The sequence below is a fragment of the Triticum urartu genome, unplaced genomic scaffold (assembly GCF_003073215.2).
Source record: "Triticum urartu cultivar G1812 unplaced genomic scaffold, Tu2.1 TuUngrouped_contig_5186, whole genome shotgun sequence".
Classification (NCBI taxonomy): Eukaryota; Viridiplantae; Streptophyta; class Magnoliopsida; order Poales; family Poaceae; genus Triticum; species Triticum urartu.
Window position 1 is genome coordinate 3,815 of NW_024115839.1, and position 11,879 is coordinate 15,693.

An 11,879-nucleotide genomic window follows, 5' to 3' on the forward strand; every position below is an offset into this window, starting at 1 on the left:
CAGTACCTCCAGAGCTGGAGACCCCCCTCCCGTGCCTCCAGAGATAACATGGCCTTTATGCCACCAAACCCTGGGTCACCATGCCTCCGGGCAATATCCACACACACACATACCATTACGCGTGACTCGGGAAACCACCCTCCAGTACCTCCAGAGCTGGAGACCCCCCTCCCGTGCCTCCAGAGATAACATGGCCTTTATGCCACCAAACCCTGGGTCACCATGCCTCCGGGCAATATCCACACACACACATACCATTACGCGTGACTCGGGAAACCACCCTCCAGTACCTCCAGAGCTGGAGACCCCCCTCCCGTGCCTCCAGAGATAACATGGCCTTTATGCCACCAAACCCTGGGTCACCATGCCTCCGGGCAATATCCACACACACACATACCATTACGCGTGACTCGGGAAACCACCCTCCAGTACCTCCAGAGCTGGAGACCCCCCTCCCGTGCCTCCAGAGATAACATGGCCTTTATGCCACCAAACCCTGGGTCACCATGCCTCCGGGCAATATCCACACACACACATACCATTACGCGTGACTCTGGAAACCACCCTCCAGTACCTCCAGAGCTGGAGACCACCCTCCCGTGGCTCCAGAAAAGACAAGGCCTTTGTGCCACCAAACCCTGGGTCACCATGCCTCCGGGCAATATCCACACACACACATACCATTACGCGTGACTCTGAAAACCACCCTCCCATGCCTTCAGAGCTGGAGACCACCCTCCCATGGCTCTAGAGAAGACAAGGCATTTGTGCCACCAAACCCTGGGTCACCATGCCTCCGGGCAATATCCACACACACATACCATTACGCGTGACTCTAAAAACCACCCTCCCGTGCCTCCAGAGCTGGAGACCACCCTCCCGTGGCTCCAGAGATAAAATGGCCTTTATGCCACCAAACCCTGGGTCACCATGCCTCCGGGCAATATACACACACACTCATAGCCTTACGCGTGACTCTGGAGACCACCCTCCCGTGGCTCCAGAGCTTAAATGGCCTTTGTGTCACCAAACCCTGGGTCACCATGCCTCCGGGCAATATCCACAGACACACACATACCATTACGCGTGACTCAGAAAACCACCCTCCCGTGCCTCCAGAGCTGGAGACCACCCTCCCGTAGCTCCAGAGATGAAATGGCCTTTGTGCCACCAAACCCTGGGTCACCATGCCTCCGGGCAATATACACACACACTCATAGCCTTACGCGTGACTCTGGAGATCATCCTCCCGTGGCTCCAGAGATGAAATGGCCTTTGTGCCACCAAACCCTGGGTCACCATGCCTCCGGGCAATATACACACACACTCATAGCCTTACGCGTGACTCTGGAGATCATCCTCCCGTGGCTCCAGAGATGAAATGGCCTTTGTGCCACCAAACCCTGGTCACCATGCCTCCGGGCAATATACACACACACTCATAGCCTTACGCGTGACTCTGGAGATCATCCTCCCGTGGCTCCAGAGATGAAATGGCCTTTGTGCCACCAAACCCTGGTCACCATGCCTCCGAGAAATATCCAGACACAAACATACCAAGAACGCCTCAACTGTAGCTAGCTCCTACACACACGTGACTTCACATGCTTCAAACCCATGCCTCCGCAGGCAACATACCAATGCCTTCATAGTATACACACATGTGAATGCACGCACAAACCTAGCTCGTAAACAGACATGACTGCAATTACTTCAAACCCGTGCCTTCAGCACAACGTTCAGCACAAACTTCAGCACATGCTTCAAACACATGATTCAAACCCGTGCCTTCAGCACAACCTGCTATATAAAAATTAAACAAGCAGGTTCCCTTGCGTCGGAGGCGCCGTGCCACACTTCGACCTACACACACTTCGACCTATGCCCCCCCTTCAAGATGTTTATGAAAATTAAATGAGCCGAAGGAGAGCCGGAGGTTCCCTCGCGCCGGAGGCGCCATGTCACACGCCGCACGACCAACGCGCCGCACGACCAATACACACTTCGACCAACACACACTTCGACCTATGCCCCCCTTCAAGATGTTTATAAAAATTAAAATGAGCCGAAGGCGAGCCAGAGGTTCCCTCGCGCCGGAGGCGCCGTGTCACACGCCGCACGACCAACGCGCCGCACGACCAACACACACTTCGACCTATGCCCCCCCTTCAAGATGTTTATGAAAATTAAACGAGCCGAAGGCGAGCCGGAGGTTCCCTCGCGCCGGAGGCGCCGGGTCACACGCTGCACGACCGACGCGCCGCACGACCAACACACACTTCGACCTATGCCCCCCCTTCAAGATGTTTATGAAAATTAAACGAGCCGAAGGCAAGCCGGAGGTTCCCTGGCGCCGGAGGCGCCGTGTCACACGCCGCACGACTAACGCGTCGCACGACCAACACACACTTCGACCTATGCCCCCCTTCAAGATGTTTATGAAAATTAAATGATTATCAAATGTCACATGACGACGTACAACGTGATTGAATGATTCTGCAGACTGCTTTTTTTCATTAAAAAGTTGCTTTTTTCTTTACTTGAAAGGTGACATCTGATAGTGTTGGTAGTCCCCGCCCGTAACTACCCCATAAATCCCCATTACCCAGAAATATAATGGGAACAAAAAGGGAAACGAGAAAGGGAAAAAGGTAACCAACCGCGCGAACTGGTATTTTTTTTGTGTTTTCACGCAGAAAGGGAAAACGGAAAATTCAGGTAGTTCGAGGGTCAAACTACAAAACGCAGCAAACCACAAACCGGAAAGGGAAAACCGGGAACCAACCGCGCAACTGGTTTTCCTTTGTGGGAGCGCTCCGCACGCGTCCCACGGAACCTCGCGGTCATTTGAGAGCGCTTCCTACATTGATACCATCTTGCTTTCCTGTTTCTTAAAAATTCCCCAAAAAAGGTGCGCTAGCCGCGACTCTAACCCCGCCCGTTCGTTTAGGTAGCCATCACAGCAACCAGTTGAACCAGTTAACCACATGTGTTATGGTTGTTCTTTTTATTTTCTTTATGTATAAATGCAGAAAAGGCAGTTGTTTTCCCTGTTTCATTTTCTATCTTTGTTTTTTTCTCTTTCTTATTAAAATGAGTGAACTTTTTTGAAGGTGACCAAATTTTCGCAAAAACGGTGAACTTTTTTCAAGTTCGATGAACTTTTCTCAAATTCGATGAACTTTTTTCAAATGTGATGAACTTTAAAAAAACAATGAACCTTTTTTCAAATCGATGAACTTTTTTATCAAAGTTGATGAACTTTTTTCAATCTCGATGAACTTTGTTTGAAAATTGGTGAACTTTTTTTTGAAAATCGGTGAACTTTTTTTGAAAATCAGTGAACTTTTTTCAAAGTCGATGAACTTTTTTTGAAAACCGATGAACTTTTTCAGTTTTATGAAACTTTGAATCGTGAATATATGAACTTTTTTTCTAATTCGTGATTTTTTTTAAATTTGTGGACATTCAAATTTTGTTCATATTTCTTTTCAAAAGAAATCCCGTTTTCTAAAAAGGGCGTCTAAAGTTATTTCTTAGAGATTTCGTGTTGCAATCTGTCAATAGGAGCTTAATAGGTCTATTGGTTGGCCACCAAGCTTTGGAGCTAACTGGCGCAGGATCGAATCCTATCAAGATTTAGTTTCTCGGGTAGTTTTTCTGCACATTAATACATTTTTTGCACTGCCTTGCATTGCATTCTCATGGGCCGGCCCACTAGCGTGGTGCAGTGGGCGCCAGTTGCGTCAAAGGGCGCATAAGGCGCTGGGCAGGAGCTCTCCCTAACTGGCGCTTTTAGCGCCGCCAGACGAACCCGGCGCTCACGCGCTCTCTTGGGTGGGCCGGCCCCATCAACGCTGCCGTGCTAACGAGTTGGTTTTGTTCAAAAAAAACCCAGTTTTGTTCGATAAAAAAGTGTGCTCCCGTGAGGATTCGAGCTACCACCGTTTAGGTGGTGCGCATGTTGCTTAACCACTAGAGCTACTACCAGATTGTGAATGTTTATGTTACAAAATAGTTAAAACATTGCTGCACTATTTCTTCCACATACATTCAAGAAAAAACGTTATTTTTTTGGAAAAAGATCAGAACAAAATATTAAAAACAATCACGACTTGGAAAAAACTTCATGTATTCAAAACAAATTTATGAATTAGGAAAAAGTTCGCAAAATTTCAAAAAGTTTGTTGATTTTGGGAAAAAGTTCATCGATTTTGAAAAATAAGTTCATTGAATTTCAAAAAAAGTTCACCGACTTTCAAAAAAGATCATCTATCTTCAAAAAGGTTCACAAACTTCAAAACAAAGTTTATTGAACTTGAGAAAAAGTTCATCGAATTTCAGAAAAGACCACCTAATTTGAAAAAAGTTCATCGAATTTGAAAAATAGTTCACGGATTTGGAAAAAAAGTTCATCGAATTTGAAAAGAAATCATGAATTTTGAAAAAAGTTCATCAAATTTGAAAAAACGTTCATACAATCCGGTGAACTTTTTATATCGAATTAGAAAAAAATAAAGAAAGAAAACGGAAAAGGAAAATAATAAATAAAAGAAAGAAGAAATAAAAAGAAAAAAAGAAAAAGGAAAAAGGAAAAAACGAATACAAGAAAGAAGAAGCTGCACATGATCACATGACTGACCATGCTCGGGTGGTTAGCGAGTGTTGCGCTGTAACCTCACCGCGCGGGATCGAATCCTTATCAGCGCTTATTTTTGCAGCAGTTTACGAAGGAAAAAAATGATCATGGGCTGGCCCATCGGGGAAGGGGGGGTGTGCGCCGTGTACCATTAACACTATAACCGACGCTATGAGCGCCGTTTAGGATTTGCCATTGATATATGGTATGCCTAGCCGTTCTGACATGTCTGTTTTGAGAAAAAATTGCTTGGTTTTTTCTAGGTTTTGAGATTTTTTTTGATTCCTCACGTGAAAAAACTTGTTTCATCATTTTGAGGTTAAGTAATGCCCTGGCTGCAAATATCAGATGTGCTTCATAACAAAAGCACATTTGTGCTTCGACGTGAAGCACATATGTCCTTCTCATATGTATATTTTTTGAAAAGTGAAAAGTACAATTATGTTTCACGGTGAAGCACAACGAAAAGTAAAAAAGCATGATTGTTTGTTTGTAGGAAGCATAACTTTGGTTTCCCTTTTATCTTCATGTTTTCTTTTTTTTCTCGGGTTTCTGTTTTTTCTATTTCCTTTTTTGGCATTTTTTGTGAAAAACCTTGTCTAAACCTATTAAAATGACATCTATTTTGAAGATCTCAACGCCAGAAACATTACAGCGAAAACAATTCATGTTTCGGACGCACGGTTCAACAGATAAACCATTAACAAAAATATAAAACTCTTAGGTTACAACAAGTATCACACATGCAGTTAGCTCACTAGTCACCACAAAAAAAGGTGAGAGTGATATTTGCAAGGGTTACCATCTAACTAGTGATTTCACCATTCATCGCAGAACACGCACCCGATCGGTCACGCTTGCATATATGAGAAGGCATGAGTAGACTTTTCCAGGAGAGTCCCTTTTTGGATTTGCCATTGATATATGGTATGCCTAGCCGTTCTGACATGTCGCACGTTAAGCGCAATCACGACAGACATGTTCTTTTTATTTCTTCACGTGTTTTGAGAAAAAATTGCTTGGTTTTTTCTAGGTTTCTGAGATTTTTTTGTTTCCTCACGTGAAAAAAGTTGTTTCATCATTTTGAGGTTAAGTAATGCCCTTGCTGCAAATATCAGATGTGCTTCACAACAAAAGCATATCTGTGCTTCGACGTGAAGCACATATGTCCTTCTCATAGTGTGTATTTTTTGAAAATTGAAAAGTATAGTTATGTTTCACGGTGAAGCACAACGAAAAGTAAAAAAGCATGACTGTCTGTTTGTAGGAAGCATAACTTTGGTTTCCCTTTTATCTTCATGTTTTTTTCTCGGGTTTCTGTTTTTTCTATTTCCTTTTTGGCAATTTTTTGTGAAAAAACTTGTCTAAACCTATTAAAATGAGATCTATTTCGAAGATCTCAATGCCAGAAACATGGCAGCGAAAACAATTCATGTTTCGGACGCACGGTTCAAGAGATAAACCATTAACAAAAATATAAAACTCTTAGGTTACAACAAGTATCACACATGCAGTTAGCTCACTAGTCACCACAAAAAAAGATGGGAGTGATATTTGCAAGGGTTACCATCTAACTAGTGATTTCACCATTCATCGCAGAACACGCACCCGATCGGTCACGCTTGCAGATATGAGAAGGCATGAGTAGACTTTTCCAGGAGAGTCCCTTTTTGGATTTGCCATTGATATATGGTATGCCTAGCCGTTCTGACATGTCGCACGTTAAGCGCAATCACGACAGACATGTTCTTTTTATTTCTTCACATGTTTTGAGAAAAAATTGCTTGGTTTTTTCTAGGTTTTTGAGATTTTTTTTGTTTCCTCGCGTGAAAAAACTTGTCTCAAAAGACGACACTTAGAACGTCTATTACTCCCCGAAGAATTTCTTGGCGACGAAGTAAGTATATATAGACAAGACCATGCTATTTTAACATGAGTTTTTATTCTCTCCTATAACCAAGGTGTTTACTTAATATTGCAGATCATAGACGCATACATACATTGCATAAGTGCTAAAGAGCATCTACAGATGAGGTCAGGTGGAAGTGTGTTCTTAGAAAATGCATGCATCTCTAAGATGATAAAGGAATTTAGCTCTATACGGGATGACGTGCCAAGGTGGGTATTAAACAGAGCTAAAACTTATTTAGAAAATGATATGGTGAGTCTCCGTTCCATACATATTACTATGAATTCAATCAAGGACGAAGGTTTGTATATGGGACCTAAACTAACAAAAACCCTATTTTCAGATATTCGTTCCAGTTAACATTGAACACTTCCATTGGTACCTAGCAGTTATAAATACAGGGCAGGGATGCATCCAGGTGCTCGACTCGCTGGGCCCAGGAATGGGCCGCAAAGACCTCACCGCTATGGTTAGTCATTAGTCCCACTACACCATCTTTTGATAAGACGATTTCTGGGCTTGTTCGGTTGTGATGCTAATACTTTGTCATTTATTCATTCAACAACTCAAAGGACTGGAAAATGTATTCGAATATGCATCGCTTCAAATGGAACTAAATACTGATAAGTAGAAAGACTTAAACATCTCAGCATGGCCAAGAGAAGAGTATATTAAGAGCACACTGCAAAGAGATTGGTATACCTTCTAACTAAAAGGCTCAAAGTAATCGACATTATTTGTATTTTTGTATTTCCCCATTAGTTGCATCACAAAAGAAGTTTCTGCACAACAAGAATAAAGCATGGATATGTCAAAGTATACGAGCTGAAAGTATACACATATGCACCGATTTGGTGGGGACCAGCAGGCGGCGGGGTCGGAGAGACTAACCTGGACCCAGAGGAGCGACGAGAAGCATAGGGAGGGTCCCGAGCACAGCACGCGGAGGTCATCGTGGTGATCCTAATCAATATGGAGGTCGCCAGCAGCAACTGCTCCTGCTCCTGACCGAAACGGACAAGGTAATCAAGATGGGGTTGGAGAGCAGAGCATCCCGATCGAGGGGAGAAGAACAGTCGGAGCCGGACCTTCATGGCGTCCTGAGCAGGGTGGAGGGGGAGGGAAGTTCCTGCCGCGGCGAGTGCATCAGCACGAGCGAACCCCGGCGTCGCCGGCGAGCATGCCCAGCTCTAGCGCCCCGCCGTCGCCACGAGGAGGGAGGGCCCCGGCGTCGCCGCGAGCATGCCCGGCTCGAGCGCCCCGCCGTCACCAGGAGGAAGGAGGGTCCCAGCAGCACCGGATAGGAAGAAGGGGCGGGCAGAGCAGGGGCGCTCGCGTCCGCCGGCGGTGCTGACGAAGGGGGGGGCGGGGCAAAGCAGGGGCATGCGCGTCCGCCGGCGTTGCTGACGAAGGAGAGGTGCGGCCAGCAGAGAGCTCCGGCAGCTGTGGATGGGGATCGGGAAGGGGAGGGGCGGCCAGGCTGTGGATTTGGAGGACTGGGTGAAGAATGGGGAAAAGATAAGCGTGAGGGGAGGGGGCGGTGGAAGGTTGACTCAGTTTTTTTAATCTCTATACTACTATACTATACTACTAAGCCAGTGACCCATTGTAAGTGAGTGTGGCATTTTTTCCAAACAAAATAAAAATGTCTTTAGATTTCAAAGGGCATGTCCCGTTCACATGCTGCGTGGGTGAGATTTTTGTTTTCATCGCGGCTTGTTATAATCATGATCATTTGATGATTTTAAAAAATAATATGAATCCCTTTGAAAATGATAAAAGTGGATGATAAATTTGAGTTTTGTAATCATGCAGGTCATCTTGTGGTCTGTGGATGATAAATTTTACGGAGTACTTCACAGGAAATATTTTGTCTGGCATTCCAACACAGGTATTTTTCACTCTGTATCATTATACTTATTCTATGTTGTATCACTAATTAACTCTTATTACTATTTTAATAGGAACATATGACAGATTTTAGAACAAAACTAGCTGTCATTTTACTAGACTCGGAATTGAATGATGATAACATAAGAAATCGAGACATGGAAGATGACGACAACAACATAGATCCCACGCAATGTATGATTCTGGATAGACCTCCTGAGAATTTCAAAACATCAAATACATCAGGAGAAGTCGAGCTAAGCTCGCAATCATTTATACTTTCACCGTCTGTCAATCCAACAAATGATGATTTAATAGATGAACTATGCTTGTTCATCAGCATGGTTGATGATGTCGCTCTACTAGAGTAAGCCATTTTTTTAATTCATTTTGTATTCCAATAAATTACTCTGATGTCATTATAATTGAAAGTATTTCAACTTTCCAGGAGCGAATGGGTGAAAAGCTCTGATCCGTACCCTGTTAGCTTAAATTTGAGACAAATAAAAAAAACATATTGAACAATGATGAACACATGGATATACATTGCTTTAATATGGCTGTGCGGATACTAGCGCGCCACGAAGTCCAGCTTCTCAGAGACATTCCATCTCACTATATGGATCTGAACTTTTGTGTAAGTTACTATAATCATGTATTACATTTTTTTCTCATTGCATTAATATTTTCTCATTCTTATTTTAGTCGATGTTCCACTATGCACGAGACTCAAGTCATCGTGAAAATGTGGAAATTGCTACATTGAAACGGTTGTTTCATAGCTGGCCTGACAGTAATGATTATCATATCTCATAATGTAATACGGTAAGATTTTAATTTTTCATCTCTAACAATGCTTTGTTTGGTCTTAATTAATATTCCATTTATTTCTAAACTATCTCATCATTGCAGATTTTATTGCCTTGGTATATGTTTGGGCTATTTCTATTGTTCGTGTTGGATCAAAACAAAAAAGTTGTCTCAATTTTTGATCCGATACCAATACCTACTTTGGGGAATAATGTACTTAAAATTGTGGTCGACAACCTAAACCTTGCGCTTGAAGTTGCAAACCCTGCATTCAAGGATGATATCTCTAAATGGGAATGCATAGTTCCTGTTGCTCCAACAAATTCACATTGGTATGAATCTTTTAAACGCATTACAATATTAATTGATTCATTCGACTCACATTATGTGTTTATTTCATACATGCAGTGCCCTGTCCGGTTATTTGGTTTTTAATTACATGCACTCATTGTGCGATGGAAAACTATATTTTCCCATACCCAACGTAAGTATTGACACTATGCTTATTTGTATACACATTGCACATGCAACTTGTTACAACAATGTTGTATAATGCATATGTAGGATGGTTTTCAGCTGAGGAAGCAATTTTTGGTGCATCTTTTAAAGTATGAAGAGAATGAAGCTCAAAACAATATCACATACATTGAACGAAGCATCATTGATCGCATCTATAGATGGACCTTCATTGCTTCAAAAGGTGGACCTTCAAGACATGCTTAGTTGCGGTTTTTAAAATATATTTTTGTAACAGTTATAATACAATTATTATGTGACAGTGAATTTTATGCGAAAACATGTTTCTGGATCATGTGTTACACACGCGCTCATATCGTTGTGCATAAGACACATTTAAATGGCTTGGTAAAAGAACTCACTAAAATAAAAATTAGCACGTGTTGGATCAGAAATATGCCACATTTTTTGAAAATAAAATTTGAAAGACAAAATAACATTTCGGATCAATCTGAAAATTTTGTAAAATAGCATATAAACTTGTTTTATTTGAGACGTGCGTTGCACGTGCATGCTTACTAGTTGTAGGAAGCATAACTTTGGTTTCCCTTTTATCTTCATGTTTTCTTTTTTTCTCAGGTTTCTATTTTTTCTATTTCCTTTTTGGCATTTTTTTGTGAAAAAACTTGTCTAAACCTATTAAAATGAGATCTATTTCGAAGATCTCAATGCCAGAAACATGACAACGAAAACAATTCATGTTTCGGACGCACGGTTCAAGAGATAAACCATTAACAAAAATATAAAACTCTTAGGTTACAACAAGTATCACACATGCAGTTAGCTCACTAGTGACCACAAAAAAAGATGGGAGTGATATTTGCAAGGGTTACCATCTAACTAGTGATTTCACCATTCATCGCAGAACACGCACCCGATCGGTCACGCATGCAGATATGAGAAGGCATGAGTAGAGTTTTCCAGGAGAGTCCCTTTTTGGATTTGCCATTGATATATGGTATGCCTAGCCGTTCTGACATGTCGCACGTTAAGCGCAATCATGACGGACATGTTCTTTTTATTTCTTCACGTTTTTTGAGAAAAAATTGCTTGGTTTTTTCTAGGTTTTTGAGATTTTTTTTGTTTCCTCGCGTGAAAAAACTTGTCTCAAAAGACGACACTTAGAACGTCTATTACTCCCCGAAGAATTTCTTGGCGAAGAAGTGAGTATATATAGACAAGACCTTGTTGCACTTTATTTACTTTTGTTGTTGCTCGTTACAAATTATCCAATCACAAAACTATCTGTTACCACTTATTTCAGTACTTGCAGAGAATACCTTGCTGGAAACCGCTTATCATTTCCTTCTGCTCCTCGTTGGGTTCGACACTCTTACTTATCGAAAGGACTAAGATAGATCCCCTATACTTGTTGGTCATCAAGACTCTTTTCTGGCGTCGTTGCCGTGGAGTGAAGCGCCTTTGGTAGGTGGAATTTGGTAAGGAAAATGTATATAGTGTGCTGAAATTTACTGTCACTTGTTACTATGGAAACTAATCCTCTGAGGGGCTTGTTTGGGGTATCTTCACCCCGACCAGTAGAGCAAAGAGTTGCTCCTCAACCTACTGAACCTACTGAAAATGAAAATGTCTGCTTTGAAATTCCTTCGGGTATGATAGAAAAACTGCTAGCTAATCCTTTTGCAGGAGATGGAACAAAGCATCCTGATGAGCACCTAATATATGTGGATGAAGTTTGTGGATTGTTTAAGCTTGCAGGTGTACCCGGAGATGTTATTTAGAAGAATGTCTTCCCTTTATCTTTGAAGAAAGATGCATTGACATGGTATAGGCTATGCGATGATACGGGGTCATGGAACTACAAACGATTGAAATTGGAATTTCATCAGAAGTTTTATCCTATGCATCTTGTTCATCGTGATCGCAATTATATATATAATTTTTGGCCTCGCGAAGGAGAAAGCATCGCTCAAGCTTGGGGGAGGCTTAAATCAATGTTATATTGACGATTATTCAAAATTTAAAGCTCGGCTTTCTGATAACAATCACACCATGCTCGATACTTCTTGTGCTGGCTCTTTTATGACGAAGACTACTGAATTCAAATGGGATTTATTGGAAAGAATAAAAAGCAACTCTGAAGATTGGGACCTC

At 42.3% G+C, this 11,879-nt stretch overlaps 1 long non-coding RNA gene across 1 annotated transcript; it reads right to left on the reverse strand.

Annotated features, from left to right (window-relative positions):
• Positions 1-7,075: 7,075 nt before the first annotated feature.
• Positions 7,076-8,090, reverse strand: LOC125528890. The gene is made up of 3 exons (XR_007292485.1): positions 7,637-8,090; positions 7,440-7,546; positions 7,076-7,330 (listed from the first exon to the last, which is right to left on the reverse strand). It is a non-coding gene; the product is annotated as an uncharacterized LOC125528890 (long non-coding RNA).
• Positions 8,091-11,879: the final 3,789 nt, after the last annotated feature.